We start from the raw sequence: 19,486 nt of genomic DNA, 5'->3' as shown, positions 1-19,486 counted from the left end.
CCAGCACCCTGCGAGCCTCGGGAATGCCCCTCTGGCATCCACGGCACACCCTCCAGGCATCTGGAATTCCAGTTCCCAGCAAGGAGAAGATGTTCCTGCCTTTGAAGGCAAAGCTCTCAGGAAGGAGCCAAAAGCCAAGTGCTGCAAGATCTTCCAGTGACATTTCACTGCCAGCCTTCATCACCTCATCCATGGTTGTTTTAGCTGGTGGATTGGGAATAAAATCAGGGGAGGGCCTTTGGTGGGAGCTGCCCTGGCTCCAGAGAGACACTGAGAGACAAACAGAGCAGGTAAGGAAGGCAGAAGGGAAAGGAGAACACAAATACAATCAGCTGAGAAGGTGGCACTCTGGAAACCAGACCAGAACTGACTGAAAATGAACGAGACAGAAAGAAAGAATTTGGAATTGTGATTTCCTATCAAAATACAATTTCCTGCCTTTCTCACAAACCTCCTCCTGCTGTCATTCAGCAGGGCTTTCCCAAGTGCTCTGCTCGGAGTGGATGTTCCAGGCTGCAGACACAAGGAAACCCAGAATGGGCTTCTTCCTGCTCCTGGGGAGTTTGACATCCTCTGCCGAGGAGATGAGGAGGCAGCAGAAGAAAAGGGCAGCTGGGGTTCACCCTTCCACAGGAATAAGAGGGGGAAAGTCTCTCGTCCTCTCTGTGGCTGCTCCCACAGGGATGTGAAGGCTGATCCCAGACCCCCAAGGGTCACATTCAGGGCTGCCTTCCTGGAATGCTCGTGTGGAATGGAGGGGCAGCGTTGAAGCACCCGGATCCTTGACGACCCGGGCGACCCCCAAGTTTAGTTTCTCTAACCCTCTCCTACCTGGGGAGTCCCGGGGGGGGTCTCCAAGCCTCTCTTGTCTTGGAATGATTCCAGACTGGGGATGGTCTCTGTCCCTCTCACCCCACTCAGTGCCTGGTGGGGGTCTCTGTCCTTCTCCCCTTGGGATTTTTGGGAGGTGCTTGTGTAGGTTTGGGGGTGTCTGTGTCGCTCTCACCACGATGGTGCTTGGGCTGGGTCACCCCAGGGGTGAGAGGGACAGAGACTCCCCCAGACTCCCCAGGTATGAGAAGGTTGGAGAGCCCCTGAGCACACTCAGCAGTGTAAGGGACACAGAGCCCTTGGTCGCCAGTCCCGCACAAGCATTCCCTGGGGCGAGAGGGTTGGAGATGCCCGAGCATCCCCAAGGCTGAAAGGGACAGGGACACTGCCTTGGGAATGCCCTGGAGTGAGAGGGACAGGGACAACCCCACCAAGCCCCTCCCCAGCATCCCCCAGGGAGAGAGGCACAGAGATCCCTTGAGCATCCCCTGGGCACCGGACAAAATAAACTTGGCAGAAATCAAACTTAACTCTACCGAAAATGCTTGGAGGAATGTTTGCTCTTCCCACAAGTCACTTGTGATGAAAACGCAAACAAACCCCAACCATGAATGAACCAACAGCACAAGCAGTGATGGTGGCAATTCAAAGGTCCAGCGGTTCCCGCACAGCTCCAGCTCAGCTGCTGGCAGGTTCCTGTAAAAGAAAAGTGAAAGTTCGGCCCAATACAGATGATTTAAAGGAAGGATAAACTCTGTGTAGCTGTCACAGAGGTGACAGGGATAAAGAAAAAAATGATTCTCATATTTGGCAAAGGGCCCAGCCTGTGAAAGAGAAGAGGGGGGAGAGCAAGGGAGTGACAGGGACAGAGACCTCCCCTGGGGAGGGGCAAGTGTGACACTGACCCCTGTGTGTGTGGCCTTCCCGGGGTGGGGGTTTCACACCTGAGCCAGTCTGGGTAAGGGGGGTGGTGTTCACTCCCCCTGGGCAGGGGTTACCCCACACCCCCAAACGCTCCTCCTGCCCCCTTGGTTGGGGGATGGGGGTGCAAACCTGGCCTCAGCAAATGGGTCTGGGGGCTGGGGCCTCCCCCAGCCAGGGCTGATTTTCAGGACAGCTCTGGCCTTGGCTTTCTGGTGGATTCATTCTCCTCCCTCAGCCTTGTTTCCTTCTCCCTAGACCTGAGATCCCTGGCTAAGAGTCCCCCTTTCCCTGATCTCAAGGTTCCTTAGCTAAACTTGCAGGCCAAAGTTCCCCTCAGGAGGCACATCCAGGGACAGGGGGTGCTTGGGTGGTGGCAGCTCCTTTATACAGTTCAGGCATAATGAGCAAAAAGCCCTTCCTGACAAAGTTTCATGGCTGGCTGGGTTTGGGGTGGAGGAGACCACAGTCCACAGAGGGCTTACACAGGTTTACACAGACTCCCCTGCCACTGAGGGGGACAAGGAGGTTTCAGGTCTGTGGTGCTACCTCTGGTCAGAGGTACTGAACACCCATCCTCCCTTACACAAACTGGCCCAGCTGGGAAACCTCCAACACTGGAAAGGCCATATCCATGGGATATTCACATGAGAGGCAGCTGAGGGGGTGTCATAATCCATCAAAGACCTCCCAAAGTGCTCCCAAAACTTATTCCTGAGGCTTTTCTCCACAGGACTGCACATGATGCAAAGTGATGCAGCAGACCCAGAGTCTGCGGCAAGAGACAGTGTCCAAGTGCCCTCCCCCAGGGGAGGTACCTGGGTATTCCCACCTGCCCTGAGCATATATTAATCCATTGGATTCTGTGCTTTTAGGGGGACTCTTACCACCAAAAAGACCAGCTGGAGAGCATCATTGGGATCCCAGTGGGATCCATGGAGTGGTGTATTTTCTTTCATCTGTCTCTCTCACGCTCTTTCTGCCCCCCAACCTCTTTTCTATCTCTTTCTCTTCTCTCTCTCTCTCATATTTGCTATTAAATAAAGCCCGTACTATTGACTTTGGTCTTGGTCTTGTTTGCACCTTAATTTGGACAGAGGCATTTCTAATTCCTTTCAAGATTGGACTGTGACATCCTGCTGTGCTGAGAGTTTACACTTAGTTCCATGAGATATCTCTATGTGACAATGTTCTCCTGGGTTCCAAGAGGCCCCACTGTGTCACAATAGAGCCTTGGTTCCCCAAGATTCCATTGCCCCCAATGGTTTCCTGGGTTCCAAGAGGCCCCACTGTGTCACAATAGCCCCTTCCGTCCATGAGCCATGCCACGGTTCCAGTTGCACCTGGCTTCCATGAGGCGCTGCTGTGTTCACAATTGACACATGGTTCCATGAGATTTCACTGCATCACAATGTTCTCCTTAGTTTCAGGAGAGGCTGATGTGTTGACAATTGACCCTTGGTTCCTTGAGATTCCATTGCATCACAGAAGTCTCCTTGGTTCCATGAGGCCCTCCTCTGCCACTAGGGAGCCGTAGTTCCATGTTTTTCCATTGTGTGTCAATGGCTTCCAGTGCTCTGTGAGGCCACAACATCAAACAGTGGACATTTGCTCCCATCGGTTTCCTCGGTGTTCCAATGGTCTCCTGGTTTCCATGCAGCCCCTCTTTGGAACAACTGAGACTTGCTTCCCGGAGGTTCTATTGCGTCACAATGGTCTCCTGGCTTCATTGAGGCCCCACTGTCTTTACAATGGACACTTGGTTCCCCAAGATTCCATGGCGTCACTGTGCTCTCCTGTGATTCATCAGGCTGTGCTGTGTCACCATGGACACTTGCTTCCTCAAAGGCTGGAGATGTCCCAGTGGCACTGGCTGGCCCTCAGGCCCGGCTTTGTTCCAATGGCGCCTTGGTTGCATGAGAATCCATTGCCCCACACTGGTCTCCTGGGTGCCACAGGGCCTTTCTGTGTCACAGTGGACCCTTGATTGCACCAGCCTTGGCAATGTCCCGGTGGAATCTGGGTTCCATGAGACCCTGCCATGTCACAATTGACCACTGGTTCCATGAAACTCCATTGTGACCCTGCGCTCTCCTAGGTCCCATGAAGCCTTGCTGTGCCACAATGGCGCCTTCTTTCTACTAGGCCTGGTAATGTTTCTGTGGCCATTGTGTTCCATGAGGCCCCTCTCTATAACAACCGGCCCTTGGTTCCATGAGATTCCATTGCATGACAAAGATGTTCTGGGTTCCATTAAACCCCACTGTGTCACAATGGACACTGGGTTCCATGAGTGGTGGCACTGTTTCCACACCACCTTTGTCTGAAGAGGCCCCACTTTGTCACAATTGACTCTGGGTTCCATGGGCTGGGAAGAGCAGAGGTGGGAAGAGGCTGGGCCATTGTCCCTGGCTGTGCTGCTGTGCTGGGAGTCTCTTCCCTCCAGCTGTGCCCACAGGCACTGCCCCTGCAGAGCCAGAGAAGGGCTGAGGAACAAACCTTGGACACACAAGTCAGGGCAGACACTCCTTTTGATTCAAATGCACAGGGAAGAAGCCTCCTGAAAGTCTTTGGGTTTCCAAAGAAAGGCAGATGTTCATGTAGAAATGCTAAGAGCAGTACTACAGGATTTTATAAAAAACAGCATAACACTAGAAAAAGAAGAAAAGAAGGCACCAATGAAAAAATGGACAAATAGAAAAAACCCCCTGAGATTGTAAAGAGTTACATTCTGAAGGTTCTGGAGCAGAAAAGAGAGAGTTTATTGCTTCTGAAAAGATATAGTCATCATTTTCCTCAGGGCATCCTTGAGCTCCTGGTTCCTCAGGCTGTAGATGAGGGGGTTCAGGGCTGGAGGCACCACCGAGTTCAGAACTGACACCACCACATCCAGGGATGGGGACGAGATGGAGGGGGGCTTCAGGTGTGCAAATGTGCCAGTGCTGAGAAACAGAGAGGCCAGGTGAGGGAGGCACATGCAAAAGGCTTTGTGGCAGCCCTGCTCAGAGGGGATCCTCAGCACGGCCCTGAAGAACTGCACATAGGAGAAAAGCATGAACACAAAACAACCCAAAAAAAGGAAAAGTACTAAAAGCAAGAAGCCCAAATTCCCTCAGGTATGTGTCTGAGCAGGAGAGCCTGAGGATGTGTGGGATTTCACAGAAGAACTGGCCCAGGGCGTTGTCCTGGCACAGGGGCAGAGAAAATGTATTGGCCGTGTGCAGCAGAGCAGTGAGAAAGCCACTGACCCAGGCAGCTGCTGCCATGTGGGCACAAGCTCTGCTGCCCAGGAGGGTCCCGTAGTGCAGGGCTTTGCAGATGGACACGTAGCAGTCGTAGCACATGACGGTGAGGAGGAAATCCTCTGTTCCAAGGAAGAAGACAATCAGAAACACCTGAGCAGCACATCCTGTGTAGGAGATGTGGCTGGTGCCCCAGAGGGAATTGTGCATGGCTTTGGGGACAGTGGTGCAGATGGAGCCCAGGTCGGTGAGGGCCAGGCTGAGCAGGAAGAAGAACATGGGGCTGTGCAGGTGCTGGCCGCAGGCTCCGGTGCTGATGATGAGGCCGTTGGCCAGGAGGGCAGCCAGGGAGATGCCCAGGAAGAGGCAGAAGTGCAGGAGCTGCAGCTGCCGCGTGTCTGCCAATGGCAGCAGGAGGAAGTGGCTGATGGAGCTGCTGTTGGACATTGCTGTGTCTGGCCATGGGCACCTGTTCATGGAGAAAGGACAGTGACAAGTCAGGACAGGCTGCTTGGAGCCAAACCTGTGCCATTCCCTGCAGACTGTGCCGCTGGGACTGCCCCACCCTTGTTCCTGCTCTGGGAAAACCTTCACCCAGTTGCCTGCCTGAGCTCCACTTGTGCTGTCTGAGTGTGCCAGGAGCAGCCAGGCCTGTGCCTGGGGGCTGTCGAGGAGCCATTGCTGCCTCGCTGCCCTGGGTTTGTGGCCGTGTGGCAGAGGGACAAGGCTGGAGAGTCAGGATTTGTCAGTGGACTCCCTCCTAGAAAGGCTTGGTAGCAGTTTTACTCTCAGTTCCACAGGACAGGGATGGCAGGAGCGAGTTTTAGGAAAGGTTTTCCTACCCACACATCATTCCTGCTTCTCTGAGGTCAGAAATCCCCAGCATTTCTGCTGCACTCCACCTTTGCCACTGAGAGAGGTGAGAGGCAAAGGATTCCCTGTGGCTCAGGGCAAGCTGAGGGGCTGCATGGGCTTGTTCCCAACTGCCCTAGGCTTGCCCCTTTGGCTGCTGTCCAAGCACAATCACACTCCCGGTTCACCATGGCATAAACCAGACCCTGCCCAGAGCACAGGGATCCCTGAATGTCTCACCCTCTCTAAAGGTCTCTGAGCAAGGTCTCAGCACCCCCTTCTGCCAGGGACACTCACGCTACCCTTGGCAAACCCAGCAGCATTTCCTCAGCTGTGGCATCTCTGCACTTCCCTGCGGGACATTCAGGGCACGCCGAGAGGCTCTGGCACAGATTTGCACCCAGGAGGGCAGCTCAGAGCTTGGAAGGACACAGTGAGGAGAGCTCTGGGTGTACCCATGATGGTATCTCCAGGAGGGAGGCTCAGGTCATTCCCCTTTCCCATGGACTGCTTTGCCCACAGCCCCACAGGGCACAGGGAAGCTTGGACATCCCATTCCCATGGACAGCCCTGTCTGGCAGGAATCCCAAGGGCAGAGCCTGACTCAGCTGCTGCAGATCCCAGAGCCCAACTGAGAGCACCAGATAGCAGTGACAATGTCAGTGGAGTAATAATAATAACTATAACAAGGACAATAGCAGAGACTCAGAATGTTCTGTCATTCTGGGATTCCAACTCCTGTTCTGCTTCTCTCATCCCGCAACCTTCCCAGCCTGCTCCAAGCAGGAAATCCAAACACGCTCAGGAACGCTCCTGATCTTGACAGCAATCCCTGGCTTACCTTCTTTTGGGAAGCGCCTCCGGAGCTGTGCCCAGGCTGGTCTGGAGCTGGGAGCAGCCCTGCCCCAAACAGCAGCTCTCAGCAGTAGCACCTGTCCTGCTCAGGGTCACTCCTTCCCCTCACTGCTCCTCCCCCAGCGCTGGCAGCAGCTCCCCGGGCCGGCTGAGAGCTGCCCCTGGCAGGCAGCAGAGTCCCTGTCCCAGCACAGCGCCCTGGGCTGCAGGACCCTGCTCTGCAGGACAGCCCTGGGCACCTCTGGCTGCAGCCCCGGCCGAGAGGTCACTGCTGTCCTCACACACATTCCCCTGGCCAGGTACAGCTCTTCCAACCCCCTATGGCCCCTCAGCCCCAGACACCAACTCACATCTATGGAGCTCCCCCTCAGTGCCATGGAGACTCTCAAGGCCACCCCCAGCCCCACAGAGTCCTCCTTGTCCCCATCAAATCCAACACCACCTCCAAACTGACCGCTCCGGGGCACAGCCAGGGCCGTGCCACCCTGCAGATCCCTGCAAACCACAGTGGTGTCTTCGAGGCCACAACCCGAGTCTCAGACAGTTTCCCACTCTTTATGTCTGGAGCTGACCAAGAAATGCCCCATGGTGGGGTGCCCCTTTCCTGCAGTCACCGCAAGGACCAATGTCAAACTGAGCCCTCGCTGAGGCTTTCCCCAGGAGAAGCAGCATTTGTTCCCCCACAGAGCAGCCTGTTCTTTCAGGGGGCAGTGGGCACAGGGGCAACAGCAGCCCTGAAGGAAGCGGGATTGCCTGCGGAACAGCCTGACACCAAACAGACTTCAGTGTCACAAAGGCAGAGGAGAGGGGTTCCCTGGGAGGCCAAGGCAGGCAGATCTGATTGTCCTGGCAGGTTTCATCTGGGAACAGACCTTGGATACACAGAAATTTGGAAGAGGAATCTCAATTTTGGCCATGGGCCCCTGGAGGAGAAGGACAGATCTGTTCCATAGGAAGGAAAGCACAGAGCCCCAGAGCTCCAGGGGCAGATGAGAAGCGACTCTCAACATTCCAAGATCAGCTGGAGCTGTCAGGTGGCCACCAGGAGGCCAAGCCAGCCAGAGCTTTTCCAGGTTCCCTTGCTTCCATGGGCCCCTCACTGTCACAAAAGTGTCCTTGGCTCCAGCAGTGTCACAATGGACCCTGTGATTCCATGAGGACCTGCAGGAGCACAATGGTCTCCTTGGATCCACAGGGGCTCTCAGAATAACACTGGCCCCTTGCTTCCATGGAGCCCAGCAGTGCCCTGATGATCCCCTTACATCCAATTCCAAAATTATAGGGCTCTTAAGCAAAAAATGCAGGAAAAGGAGGAACAGCTCTTTACTATAAAATACAGAGAGCACAACAGAACAAACAACACCACGGGAACAGAAGGTTCCCACTCGCTAAGCACAAACCATCATGGGATACTGCATCCCTGACTCAGCCCCAAGACAGGTTTGAGAAATGAGCCTTGTGGGAGCCCACCTGGCACAGAGGATTTTCCATCTGGCAACACAGGGGATGCTCTGGGGGCTGCTGAGAGACTGAAATGTTGTGGTTCACAGCTGAGACTTTGTCAGGAAGAGCTTTTTGCCCATTTTGGCAGAACTGTATAAAGGAGCTGCCACCACCCAAGCACCCCCTGTCCCTGAATGTGCCTCCTGAGGGGAACTTTGAGCTGCAAGTTGAGCTAAGGGACCTTGAGATCAGGGAAAGGGGGACTCTTAGCCAGGGATCTCAGGTCTAGGGAGAAGGAAACAAGGCTGAGGGAGGAGAATGAATCCACCAGAAAGCCAAGGCCAGAGCTGTCCTGAAAATCAGCCCTGGCTGGGGGAGCCCCCTGGCTGGGGGAGGCCGCTGCCCCCAGCCCCATTTGCTGAGGCCAGGTTTGCACCCCCATCCCCCAACCAAGGGGCAGGAGGAAAGTTTGGGAATGTGGGGTAACCCCAGCCCAGGGGGAGTGAACACCACCCCCCTTACCCAGACTGGCTCAGGTGTGAAACCCCCACCCCGGGAAGGCCACACACACAGGGGACAGTGTCACACTCGCCCCTCCCCAGGGGAGGTCTCTGTCCCTGTCACTCCCTTGCACTCCCCCCTTTTCTCTTTCACAGGCTGGTGGCCTTTGCCAAATGTGAGAATCATTTTTCTGTTTATACCTGTCACCTCTGTGACAGCTACACAGAGTTTATCCTTCCTTTAAATCATCTGTATTGGGCCGAACTTTCACTTTTCTTTTACAGGAACCTGCCAGCAGCTGAGCTGGAGCTGTGCAGGAACCACTGGACCTTTGAATTGCCACCATCACTGCTTGTGCTGTTGGTTCATTCATGGTTGGGGTTTGTTTGCGTTTTCATCACAAATGACTTGTGGGAAGAGCAAACATTCCTCCAAGCATTTTCGGTAGAGTTAAGTTTGATTTCTGCCAAGTTTATTTTGTCCGGTGCCCAGGGGATGCTCAAGGGATCTCTGTGCCTCTCTCCCTGGGGGATGCTGGGGAGGGGCTTGGTGGGGTTGTCCCTGTCCCTCTCACTCCAGGGCATTCCCAAGGCAGTGTCCCTGTCCCTTTCAGCCTTGGGGATGCTCGGGCATCTCCATCCCTCTTGCCCTAGGGAATGCTTGTGCGGGACTGGGGACCAAGGGCTCTGTGTCCCTCACACTGCTGAGTGTGCTCAGGGGCTCTCCAACCTTCTCATACCTGGGGAGGCCGGGGGAGTCTCTGTCCCTCTCGTCCCTGGGGTGACCCTGCCCAAGCACCATTGGGGTGAGAGCGACACAGACACTCCCAAACCCACACAAGCACCTCCCGAGAATCCCAAGGGAAGAAGGACAGAGACCCTCACCAAGCACTGAGTGGGGTGAGAGGGACAGAGACCATCCCCAGTCTGGAATCATTCCAAGACAAGAGAGGCTTGGACACCCCCGCGGGACTCCCCAGGTAGGAGAGGGACAGAGAAACTAAACTTGGGGGGGGAGCTGGGTGGTCCAAGATCCGGGTGCTGCCACGCTGCCCCTCCATTCCACACGAGCATTCTGGGAAGGCAGCTCTAAATGTGACCCTGCCAGAAGCCCAGAAGGATTGGGGTGGGAAGGGACCCTGCCCGTGGGTTAGTGGGCTGAAAGGCAAGTGGAGCAAGACCTTACAATGCCATCTCCCTGCCAGCCTGTGCTGCTGACAGGAGCAGGGTGCCACTTTAGCCCTCTGTGGGTGGGACCAAACTGTGCATTCCACTCCCCTTAGCTCATTTCTGATGAGCTGTTCATGATGGGTCGTTTGCAGGAGCTGCCCAGTGCACCCCCAACCCCTCAGGCTATGAGGAGCTGGCTGTTAAATGAGATAAGGAAGGAGAGGCAAACCCTGGGAGGCAGGGCAGTGTTTCTTTTTCTGCACACCAATGACTCAGCTGTGATAATTCCCTCCGGGGTAGCAGCAGCAGCACAGTCCCACCCAGCTTGAGGGCTCACCTCTGCTGATGGGCCATCATGGACTGAATGGCCCCAGCACAATGGGCAGCTGCAAGGACTGAGACCATCAAGGCTCCCAAAATATCCCATGACTCCCAGGATGACATCATTCCATTGTGAAACTGCCTGCCCTGGGGGAGGGGCTGAGCATTTCCCACCTGAACCTGAGCATATAAAATCTGGGTTTGAGGCCTTCTGGCTACACTCCGCAGATCCAGGGTGGGAGCAGAACACCAACAGGACTGTGGCCACTGCTGTCGACAAGACTGCACCCATCACTTGGACAGGACAGTGTGTCTACCACTGCAACCAACAGGTTTTGTTTTCTTTCCTTTTGCTTTGCATGCAGCGGGACCAGGTGGTGCTCAGCACAGGAACTAACCACCACCGTTCTGCTCTTGTCCCAGGGTGCCTGGTTATACTCAGCCTTTGTGGGTTACAGCTGTATCATGGTATTTCTTGTCATCTCTTTGGTGAATTGTAACTCCCACCTTCATCTCTCTTGGGGCAGATCAGTGGGGTTCATTTCTCGTGCCAGTTAAAACCAGCACGGTGTTTGAGAGGATTTTACAGTCATGATACGTCCGGTGACTTCTAGAGAAGGACTTGGGCAGGAGCAACCCCTAAGCCAAGACTCTCACACCTTGTTTTTCCCTCCAAACCAGGATTTCCCACTCCCAAACCTTGGCCAGATGGAGGCAGAGGCTGTGAGAAAGAGGAAGATGCCCCAGGACACCCAGGCAGGTGAGGAGGAAGTCAGTGCTCCTTTCCCCCTCTCTCCTGCTCCATCTCCCAGCCCAGCATCACCCCCGGCTGCAGGACAACCCCACTGCCGATGCCGTCCTGCCGGGGACGGACGGGGGGATCTCCTTCCCCTTCCCTGTGCACGGAGGCAAATCCCATCATCTCCTTGTCCTTCCTCCCCCAGACAAGGAGCTGAGGATGGAGCCCAGGGAGGACAAATCCCCACGGCAACACCTGGTGGAAGAGGCCATTTTGAGCAGCTCCACAGTGCAGGAATCCAACAGGGAGGAAAACCACCGGAGATCCCACAGGAGGAGGGGCTGCAAACGCAGCCCAGGGAGTTGTGAGGAGGAAAGACCCACCCTGCACTGGGAAGGTGGCTGGAGATCCAGCCAGCATTCAGACTTGGTGGTCCATGAGCAGCGTCACGCTAGGGAGAAAGGCTACAAGTGCTTGGAATGTGCGAAGAGCTTCAGCCAGAGCACCGACCTGATCCACCACCAGTTGATTCATACTGGGGAACGCCCCTACGTGTGTGGGGAATGTGGGCAGAGCTTCAGACAGAGCTCCAACCTGATCCAACACCGGTTGATTCATACTGGGGAACGGCTCTATGTGTGTGGGGAATGTGGGAAGAGCTTCAGACAGAGCTCCAGCCTGATTCACCACCAGAAGATCCACACTGGCGAGAGGCCCTACGAGTGTGGCGAATGTGGGAAGACGTTTCAGACCAGCTCCAGTCTCCTCCTGCACCAGCGGATTCACACAGATGAGAGGCCCTTCCGCTGCCCCGACTGCGGGAAGGGCTTCAAGCGCAACTCCCACCTCATCAGGCACAAACGCATCCACACCGGCGAGAGGCCCTACGAGTGTCCTGAGTGTGGGAAGAGCTTCAGGCAGAGACATAGTCTTAGCTGCCACCAGAGGATCCACACTGGCGAGAGGCCCTACAAGTGTCCCGAGTGTGGGAAGAGCTTCAGCCATAGCTATAGTCTTGGCTGCCACCAGCAGATCCACACTGGGGAGAGGCCCTACGAGTGTTCTGAGTGTGGGAAGAGCTTCAGCAACAACTCCAGTCTCCTCCGCCACCAGAAGATCCACAGCGGGGAGAGGCCCTACGAGTGTCCCAAGTGTGGGAAGAGCTTCTCCAGGAGCTCTCACTTGACCAGACACCAACGGAGCCACCAGTAAGGGAAGCCCTGTGAGTGCCCCGAGTGCAGGAAGAGCTTTGTGCACTGCTCCAACTTCATCTCGCAGCAGAGGATCCATGTCGGGTGATGCACAGTGACCCCCGTTGGGCAGAGACCTGGTGACCCCTGTTCCAGATGATCCCCATTGTGGGGGGAGGATGTTTGGGAGATTTATTTCACTTCTCATTCTCGTGCTCTGATTTCATTGCTAAGAAATGCAATCCCTGTCCCCAGACTGGGTCTGTTTTTCCGTGCTGGTGGTCAGGGCAGGAGCTCTCCTGGTCCTTATCTCAGCTCCTGGGCCTTTCCTCAGCCAACCAAAGAAGTCACTAAACAATTTTTAGCCACTCTGAGCTTTTCTCACTGATGACTGCCCAGGTGCCAGGCCGATCTGCTGCACCCAGACCTCCCCACCTGGGCCCCCCTCACCCCCAGTGCCCCCCGGGAGCAGAATTAAGGGAGAGGGGAGGTTTCAGCACCTGCCCAGAGCTGGGGATGGGGCATCTGCGGCCATACTGGTGGCACTGGTGGTGCTGGGAGCCCCCCTGGCCACAGGCATGGAGCTCTGAGGTGAGCCAAGGAGTGGGACCCCCTAAAGCAAGAATGGGAAGGGGGCTGAGGACTGGGGGATGATGGGAGAGGCGTGGGAAAGCTTAGTAATTGGGGAATGGAAGGGTGGGATCTCAAAACTGAGCAGGAGGGGACCGGGGATTGGGAGGATTGTGTGAAAAGGGTTGGGAAAGGGTTAAAAGGGGGGACTGGGACCCCCAAACTGATGGGGGCAGGGGCTGGCAGCTGGGGATTGATGGGAAAGGAGGGGAGAAAACAGAAAAGGGTGGAAATGAGGGTGGGACTGCGGGAAGGAATGTCCCATCGTGGTTGTGGAGCAAGGGGTTGTGGAGTGGGGATCTGGGGTGGCCCCCTGAGCTCTTGGCTTGCTGTGGGGTGCTGGGGGCTGCTTGGGGGCCACCCCCTGAACTGTGTCCTGCATACACAGGACTCTTCCAGCACGTGGTAAAGTCCGAGTGTCGCTTCATTAATGGTACCGACGAGGTGAAGTTACCCCTCCAAAGTCTGAGGGAAACATGGCTGCAAAGGTGGAAGCGCAGGCTCCCGACCCTGGGGGTGGAGCAGAGGAGAAACGGGCAGTCCTAGCTCCCGGCCGCAAATGGCACCGCGCCACCCCCCTCTGCCGGACAGCGGATCATCGTCCGACGGTGAAGCAGCCTCTACGGCTTTGTCACCCACAGAGCCAGAGCCAGCCAGGGCTGCCGGGGGTCAGCCTCAAGAGGAGGAGAACCACCGAGAGATGATGCATGAAGTAATCAAGAAGCTTGCTGAATTGCCTACACGTCAGGACGCGCTGGAGTCTAAGGCTTGCGAAACCACACCATCAGCACCATGGCGTCCTGTGCACCCACCGGTCAAGTGAACCACCAGAACTCCTACGTTCCCGTCGGGAGAACCGAGCACAGCGCCTACGGCCCCTCCCTTCCCGCGAGAGGAGGTGCAGCCATCGCCTCCGTCAGCCCTGACGGCGAGGACTGATCCATTGTGACGGAGATGGAGTGGAGTTGTCTGTAATGCAAACATTCGGAGAGGTTTGCTTCTCGTAAGCATCCTAACCGGGTCCCGCGCAATGTTGACAGCAATCCAGAAGAGACAAAACATGTGGGTCACCCTAGCTGATTTAACGGGGCAAGGCTCCATGTGTCTGAGCCTGGCCACGCCAGGGGACCCATTTTGCACCTGTTTAATCGGGGTCCCACATTTTAACCCGCAAGACTTCCGAGGGATGCTAAACAGCAGCTCCCTGATAGGGAACGGCACAAACAATGGCAAGTGTTCAGGGCTGACCGGACTCAAGCCTGCGCAGCAGCCTGCCTGCTGGCAAGGTGCATTCTTGATAAGCATCAATGTCACCATGGGAACACCAGAAGAGTTAGATCTACTGGGTTCCACAAACCAAACTGGGGATGGTTACATGACATTCGAGCCTCCCACTACCCGTCAATTAAATGTTAATAGGCCCCTTTGGGCCACTGTCGACCCTCTTGCAGACTGGTTTCTGAGAAACCACGAGTCCGAAGTAATTTACAACTGAATCAACCTCGCGGGTCAAGCCCTGAAACGCCTCCCCAGTGGTACGTTCTTAATATGCGGTGACCGCGCGCGGAATGGGGTTCCAGCCAGCCCACATGGAGGACCGTGCTACTTAGGGAAACTCACTCTGTTCCATCCAGGCCTGCATCGACTCTTAAATATCACCCACCGCACTAAAAGCAAGGTGCAGCGTTCAATCCATGAGCTCAAACATAAAAGGAATGAAGATCCCGTCTTTTGGAATCGTAGTATAATTTGGCAAGCATCTATGTTTGTACCTGGTGCTTCAGCAGCCAAGGCTGACGCTATTTTGCATAAACTTGCTTGCTGGGTGAGGGATGAGCTAAACATAACTTTGCAGATGCTTAATGAGCTAAGCACAGATGTTACTAGTGTTAGACATGCAGTATTACAAAATCAAGCAGCCATTGATTTTCTACTACTAGCTCACGGCCGCAGCAATGAAAAGTTCCAGAGAATGTGCTGTATGAATCTTTCTGACCACTCTGTCTCAATTCACAAGCACGTCTCTGACCTCCAGAGGGGCCTGCACAAGCTTTGGGAGAATGACAACCCTATTGGAAATGGGCTTAAGGGTCTGAGTATCACCGGATGGCTGCGTACCTTAGAAGTAAAAGGCTGCCAATTGCTATTTGTAGTTAGATTAGGCTTAATAGTACTTGGGTGTATTTTTTCTTGCCTTAAAGTGGGGCTGCGAAAAATAATCGACCAGGCCTGGATTGCCCAAAAAGTAAACAAAGGATATGTAGAGGAATTCCTTGTGGAATGGGGGCATATGATACCCCAGGAGAGCTTGGGCACCCCAGGGTTGTTGCAGAAGCAACCCTGATGGGGCCTCAGGCTGAAGATAGGCTTGCAAGGCGCCTGCTAGCCGGCAGCCTTGAACAGCCTTGGCAAAGGGTATACACTGGTCAGCTCCCCCACTGCTTAGAGGCTTTCTCATGGGAAAGGGGCGTGACCTTTGCAAAGTATAACTTGGTGTAAGTAAACAATAAAACTGGAGCACGATGCTCAAATCATATTGGTGTTCGTGTCTCCAGCTGGTTCCCCTGCACCTGGGACCTCCCCCCCGCTAAAAAGGACGATGGGAGAGGTGTGGGAGAGCTTAGAAATTGGGGATTGGGAAGGGTGGGATCGCAAAACTGAGCAGGCGGGGGCCAGGGATTGGGAGGATTGTGTGAAAGGGTTGGGAAAGGGTTAAAAGGGGGGACTGGGACCCCCAAACTGATGGGGGCAGGGGCTGGCAGCTGGGGATTGATGGGAAAGGAGGGGAGAAAAGAGAAAAAGGGTGGAAATGAGGGTGGGACTGCGGGAAGGAAGGTCCCATGGCAGCCGTGGAGCAAGGGGTTGTGGAGTGGGGATCTGGGGTGGCCCCCTGAGCTCTTGGCTTGCTGTGGGGTGCTGGGGGCTGCTGGGGGGGCACCCCCTGACCTGTGTCCTGCATGCACAGAGCTCTTCCAGCACGTGGTAAAATTTGAGTATTGCTTCATTAATGGTACCAAACAGGTGAGGTTCATGGTGAGGTTCAGCTACAATCTGGAGCATCTCCTGCACTTGGACAGCAATGTGGGGCACTGCGTGGGGGACACGCTGTATGGGGAGAAACAGGCCCGCTACTGGAACACTGTCCTGGGGTGATGTTATGAGGCTGCTTTATTCCTTAACCCTCCGCTCAATGCCCAAGGATGCTGTGTCTTTAGGATGGACCCGGGGGTGGGGCCAAAACCACGGTACCCGGGTGAGGGTTAGTTCAATGGCTAGAGCTCAGCGCCTCAGGGGCTCCTGGGTCTCGACAGGGCCTTGGAGGGAGTGCGCCGGGAGCGTTGTGCGGCTCCGTGGGTTTTTTGGCGTTCCAGCTAGGTGGAAGAAGGTTCTGTTGGTTTTTCTTGTTCTTTTTCCCTTCCCTCCCCCCTTCCTCACTGCCTCCCTTCCCTCTGGTCCACGGAGCCTGCGAGTTGGCCCCGGTGGGCCCGCGGGGTGGCCCCGGCTGGTTCAAGCCCGTGTGTCTTTTCCTTCTCTGGGAATTTGTTTTATTTCGTGGTTTATTTCCCCTGTTCTACCCTGCTTTGTTTGGTGTTAATAAAGAGTTCGGGGTTTTTTCCCACTTTACGTTCTTGTGACCCACTTGTCTTACTGGTGGAGGAAAAGGGGAGGTCCTTTTCCCTTTGGAGGAGACACTCATTCCAGAGTGTTTCCTCCTGAAATCTTGTCTCCAAAACCAAGACATAAATTTGGCACCCAACTTAAGGGGCACATGGAATTGGGGGAAAAAAATCAAAACCATTTTGGTTTGAATCACTTTTGTATTGAGGTACAGCAGTAAGACCATGCTGTTTGATTTAATAATTTTTCTGTGGAAGCTAGCCATAAGTACATGTCCACAGCTATGGGCAGTCGGGTCCCTGGCTTACACTTTTATAAGTCAGGAATAAGAATCAGCACTGCCATTTTAATATGCCTGGTGCCAGTGATTCATCGAAGTTTTGCTGGAGTAATGGAAGCCATGGAGAAGGTGTATGTCATGTTGTTTTCCCATTCTGGCCTTGGTAGCTTCCTTTTGGAATGTATTAGCAATTGCACCCAGCTTGTTAGGGGAAAAGCAGGGGATGATAACTCCCAGCCCTTCATCTCCTTCTTCCCCTTCAGATCTGGCACGTCACCTTTTGAAAGTGTCCAGTTTCCCCTGGATGTCAAAGATGCCACCTCCTTGTTATGTTATCTAGCAGGGTTTCTCTATGTGGTCTCCAGCTTGTCTAAAATAAGGGCTGAGATTTCCAGAGGGGTGGCCCAGACACCTGCCCCAGTTGCAGAAAATCCTAACTGCTGTGGGGTATGGGAGGACATAGGCCTGACCCTGAAGCACTTTTCTGACCCAGGAGCCTGGAACTTCCCCCCTGAACAAATTCAGAATCCAGCTGAGGTGGGGAAGTATCTGAAGGAAAACTGCAATAACAACACTGATGAAAAGGAAAAGCTCATTGCCATGTGCTGGGTCCTGGCTAATGCTAACCGCACGCTGCTGGATTCTGTAGGGCAGAAGATACAGCCAGAGGGGCAGGAGAATAAGGCAGCAGACACCCCAATCACTCCAGCTGCAGCTAAAGCAGATGGGGAGCCTAAACCAACAACAATTGCCCCTGTCCAGAGAAAGAAACACAAAGCCAAATCCATTTGCCCGCTGGATGATGATGGGCAGCCAGGACCTTCACAGCCAGCAGAGCAAGTGGAACCTGAAATCATTACCGAGTCCCTGTCCATAGAGGGCCTTCATACCCTGAGGAAGGATTACTCCCAACGGCCTGATGAAACTATATTAAGTTGGATGGTCCAAATCTGGGACACTGCAGGCAATGGTACAATTCTGGATGGCACTGAAGCGAGGCATTTGGGGTCCCTGTCACTTGATCTAAGTATTGACCAAGGGATGACAAGGGGCCCTGAAGCTCTCAGTCTCTGGACAGTCTTACTGCTGTACCTCAATACAAAAGTGAGTCAAACCAAAATGATTTCAATTTTTTTTTCCCCAATTCCACGTGACCCTTACGTTGGGGGCCAAATTTATGTCTCGGTTTTGGAGACAAGACTTCAGGAGGAAGCACTCTGGAATGAGTGTCTCCTCCAAAGGGAAAAGGACCTCCCCTTTTCCTCCACCAGTAAGACAAGTGGGTCACAAGAACGTAAAGTGGGAAAAAACCCCAAACTCTTTATTAACACCAAACAAAGCAGGGTAGAACAGGGGAAATAAACCTCGAAATACAACAAATTCCTGGAGAGGGAACAGACACATGGGCTCTGAGCAGCTGGGGCCACCCCGCGGGCTCACCGGGGCCAACTCTCAGGCTCCCTGGACTGGAGGGAAGGGATGGGAAGGGAGTGAGGCAAGGGGGAGGGAAGGGAGAAAGAACAAGAAAACCCAACAGAACCTTCTTCCAGAACACCAAAAACCCAAGGAGCTGCACAGCGCTCCCAGCTCACTCCCTCCCAGGCCCTGCCACACCCCGGAGCCCCTGAGCCGTTGGGCTCTAGCCATTGAACTGACCCTCACTCACGTCCCGTGGCTCCGGCCCCACCCCCAGGTCCATCCTAAAGACACAGCGTCCTTGGGCATTGAGCGGAGGGTTAAGGAATAAAGCAGCCTCATAACATCACCCCAGGACAGTGTTCCAGTAGCGGGCCTGTTTCTCCCCATACAGCGTGTCCCCCACGCAGTGCCCCACATTGCTGTCCAAGTGCAGGAGCTGCTCCAGGTTGCAGCTGAACCTCACCACAAACCCCGCCTGGTCTGTACCATTAATGAAACAACAGTTGGACTTTACCATGTGCTGGAAGACCCCTGTCTATGCAGGACACAGGTGAGGGGGTGCCCCCCCAGCAGCCCCAGCACCCCACAGCAAGCCAAGAGCTCAGGGGGCCACCCCAGATCCCCACTCCACAACCCCTTGCTCCATGGCCGCCATGGGACCTTCCTTCCCGCAGTCCCACCCTCATTTCCACCCTTTTTCTGTTTTCTCCCCTCCTTTCCCATTAATCCCCAGCTGCCAGCCCCTGCCCCCATCAGTTTGGGGGTCCCAGTCCCCACTTTTAACCCTTTCCCAACCCTTTTCACACAATTCTTGTAATACCCACCCCCGTCCTGCCCACTTTTGGGATCCCACCCTTCCCAATCCCCAATTTCTAAGCTTTCCCATGCCTCTCCCATCATCCCCCAGTCCTCATCCCCCTTCCCATTCTGTCTTTAGGGGGTCCCACTCCCCCTCCTACTCATTTTATGGGTCCCACACACCCATTTTCCCTCCTCTCCCCACCTTTCCCACCATACCTCGACTCCTCTTCCCACCCCCTCTCAGCTCACCTGAGAGCTCCATGCCTGTGGCCAGGGGGCTCCCAGCACCACCAGTGCCACCAGTATGGCCTCAGCTGCCCCATCCCCAGCTCTGGGCAGGTGCTGAAACCTCCCCTCTCTCCCTTGATTCTGCTCCCGGGGGGCAGAGGAGCGGAGGGGGCCCCGGTGGGGAGGTCTGGGTGCAGCAGATCTGCCTGGCACCTGGGCAGTCATCAGCGAGAAAAGCTCAGAGTGGCTCAAAATTGTTTAGTGACTTCTTTGGTTGGCTGAGATAAGGCCCAGGAGCTGAGATAAGGACCAGGAGAGCTCCTGCCCCGATCACCAGCACGGAAAAACAGACCCAGTCTGGGGACAGGGATTGCATTTATTAGCAATGAAATCAAAACACGAGAATGAGAAGTGAAATAAATCTCCCAAACATCCTCCCCCCACAA

At 54.8% G+C, this 19,486-nt stretch overlaps 2 pseudogenes; both read right to left on the bottom strand.

Annotated features, from left to right (window-relative positions):
• Positions 1-19,486, bottom strand: part of LOC138102480 (zinc finger protein 850-like) — a 289,839-nt pseudogene that overhangs the window by 236,494 nt on the left and 33,859 nt on the right.
• Positions 4,514-6,756, bottom strand: LOC138102469 (olfactory receptor 14J1-like; annotated as a pseudogene).

The sequence above is a fragment of the Aphelocoma coerulescens genome, unplaced genomic scaffold, assembly GCF_041296385.1.
Source record: "Aphelocoma coerulescens isolate FSJ_1873_10779 unplaced genomic scaffold, UR_Acoe_1.0 HiC_scaffold_77, whole genome shotgun sequence".
Lineage (NCBI taxonomy): Eukaryota > Metazoa > Chordata > Aves > Passeriformes > Corvidae > Aphelocoma > Aphelocoma coerulescens.
Note: the sequence above shows the minus strand (reverse complement) of the source record. Positions and strands in the feature narration are given on the sequence as shown.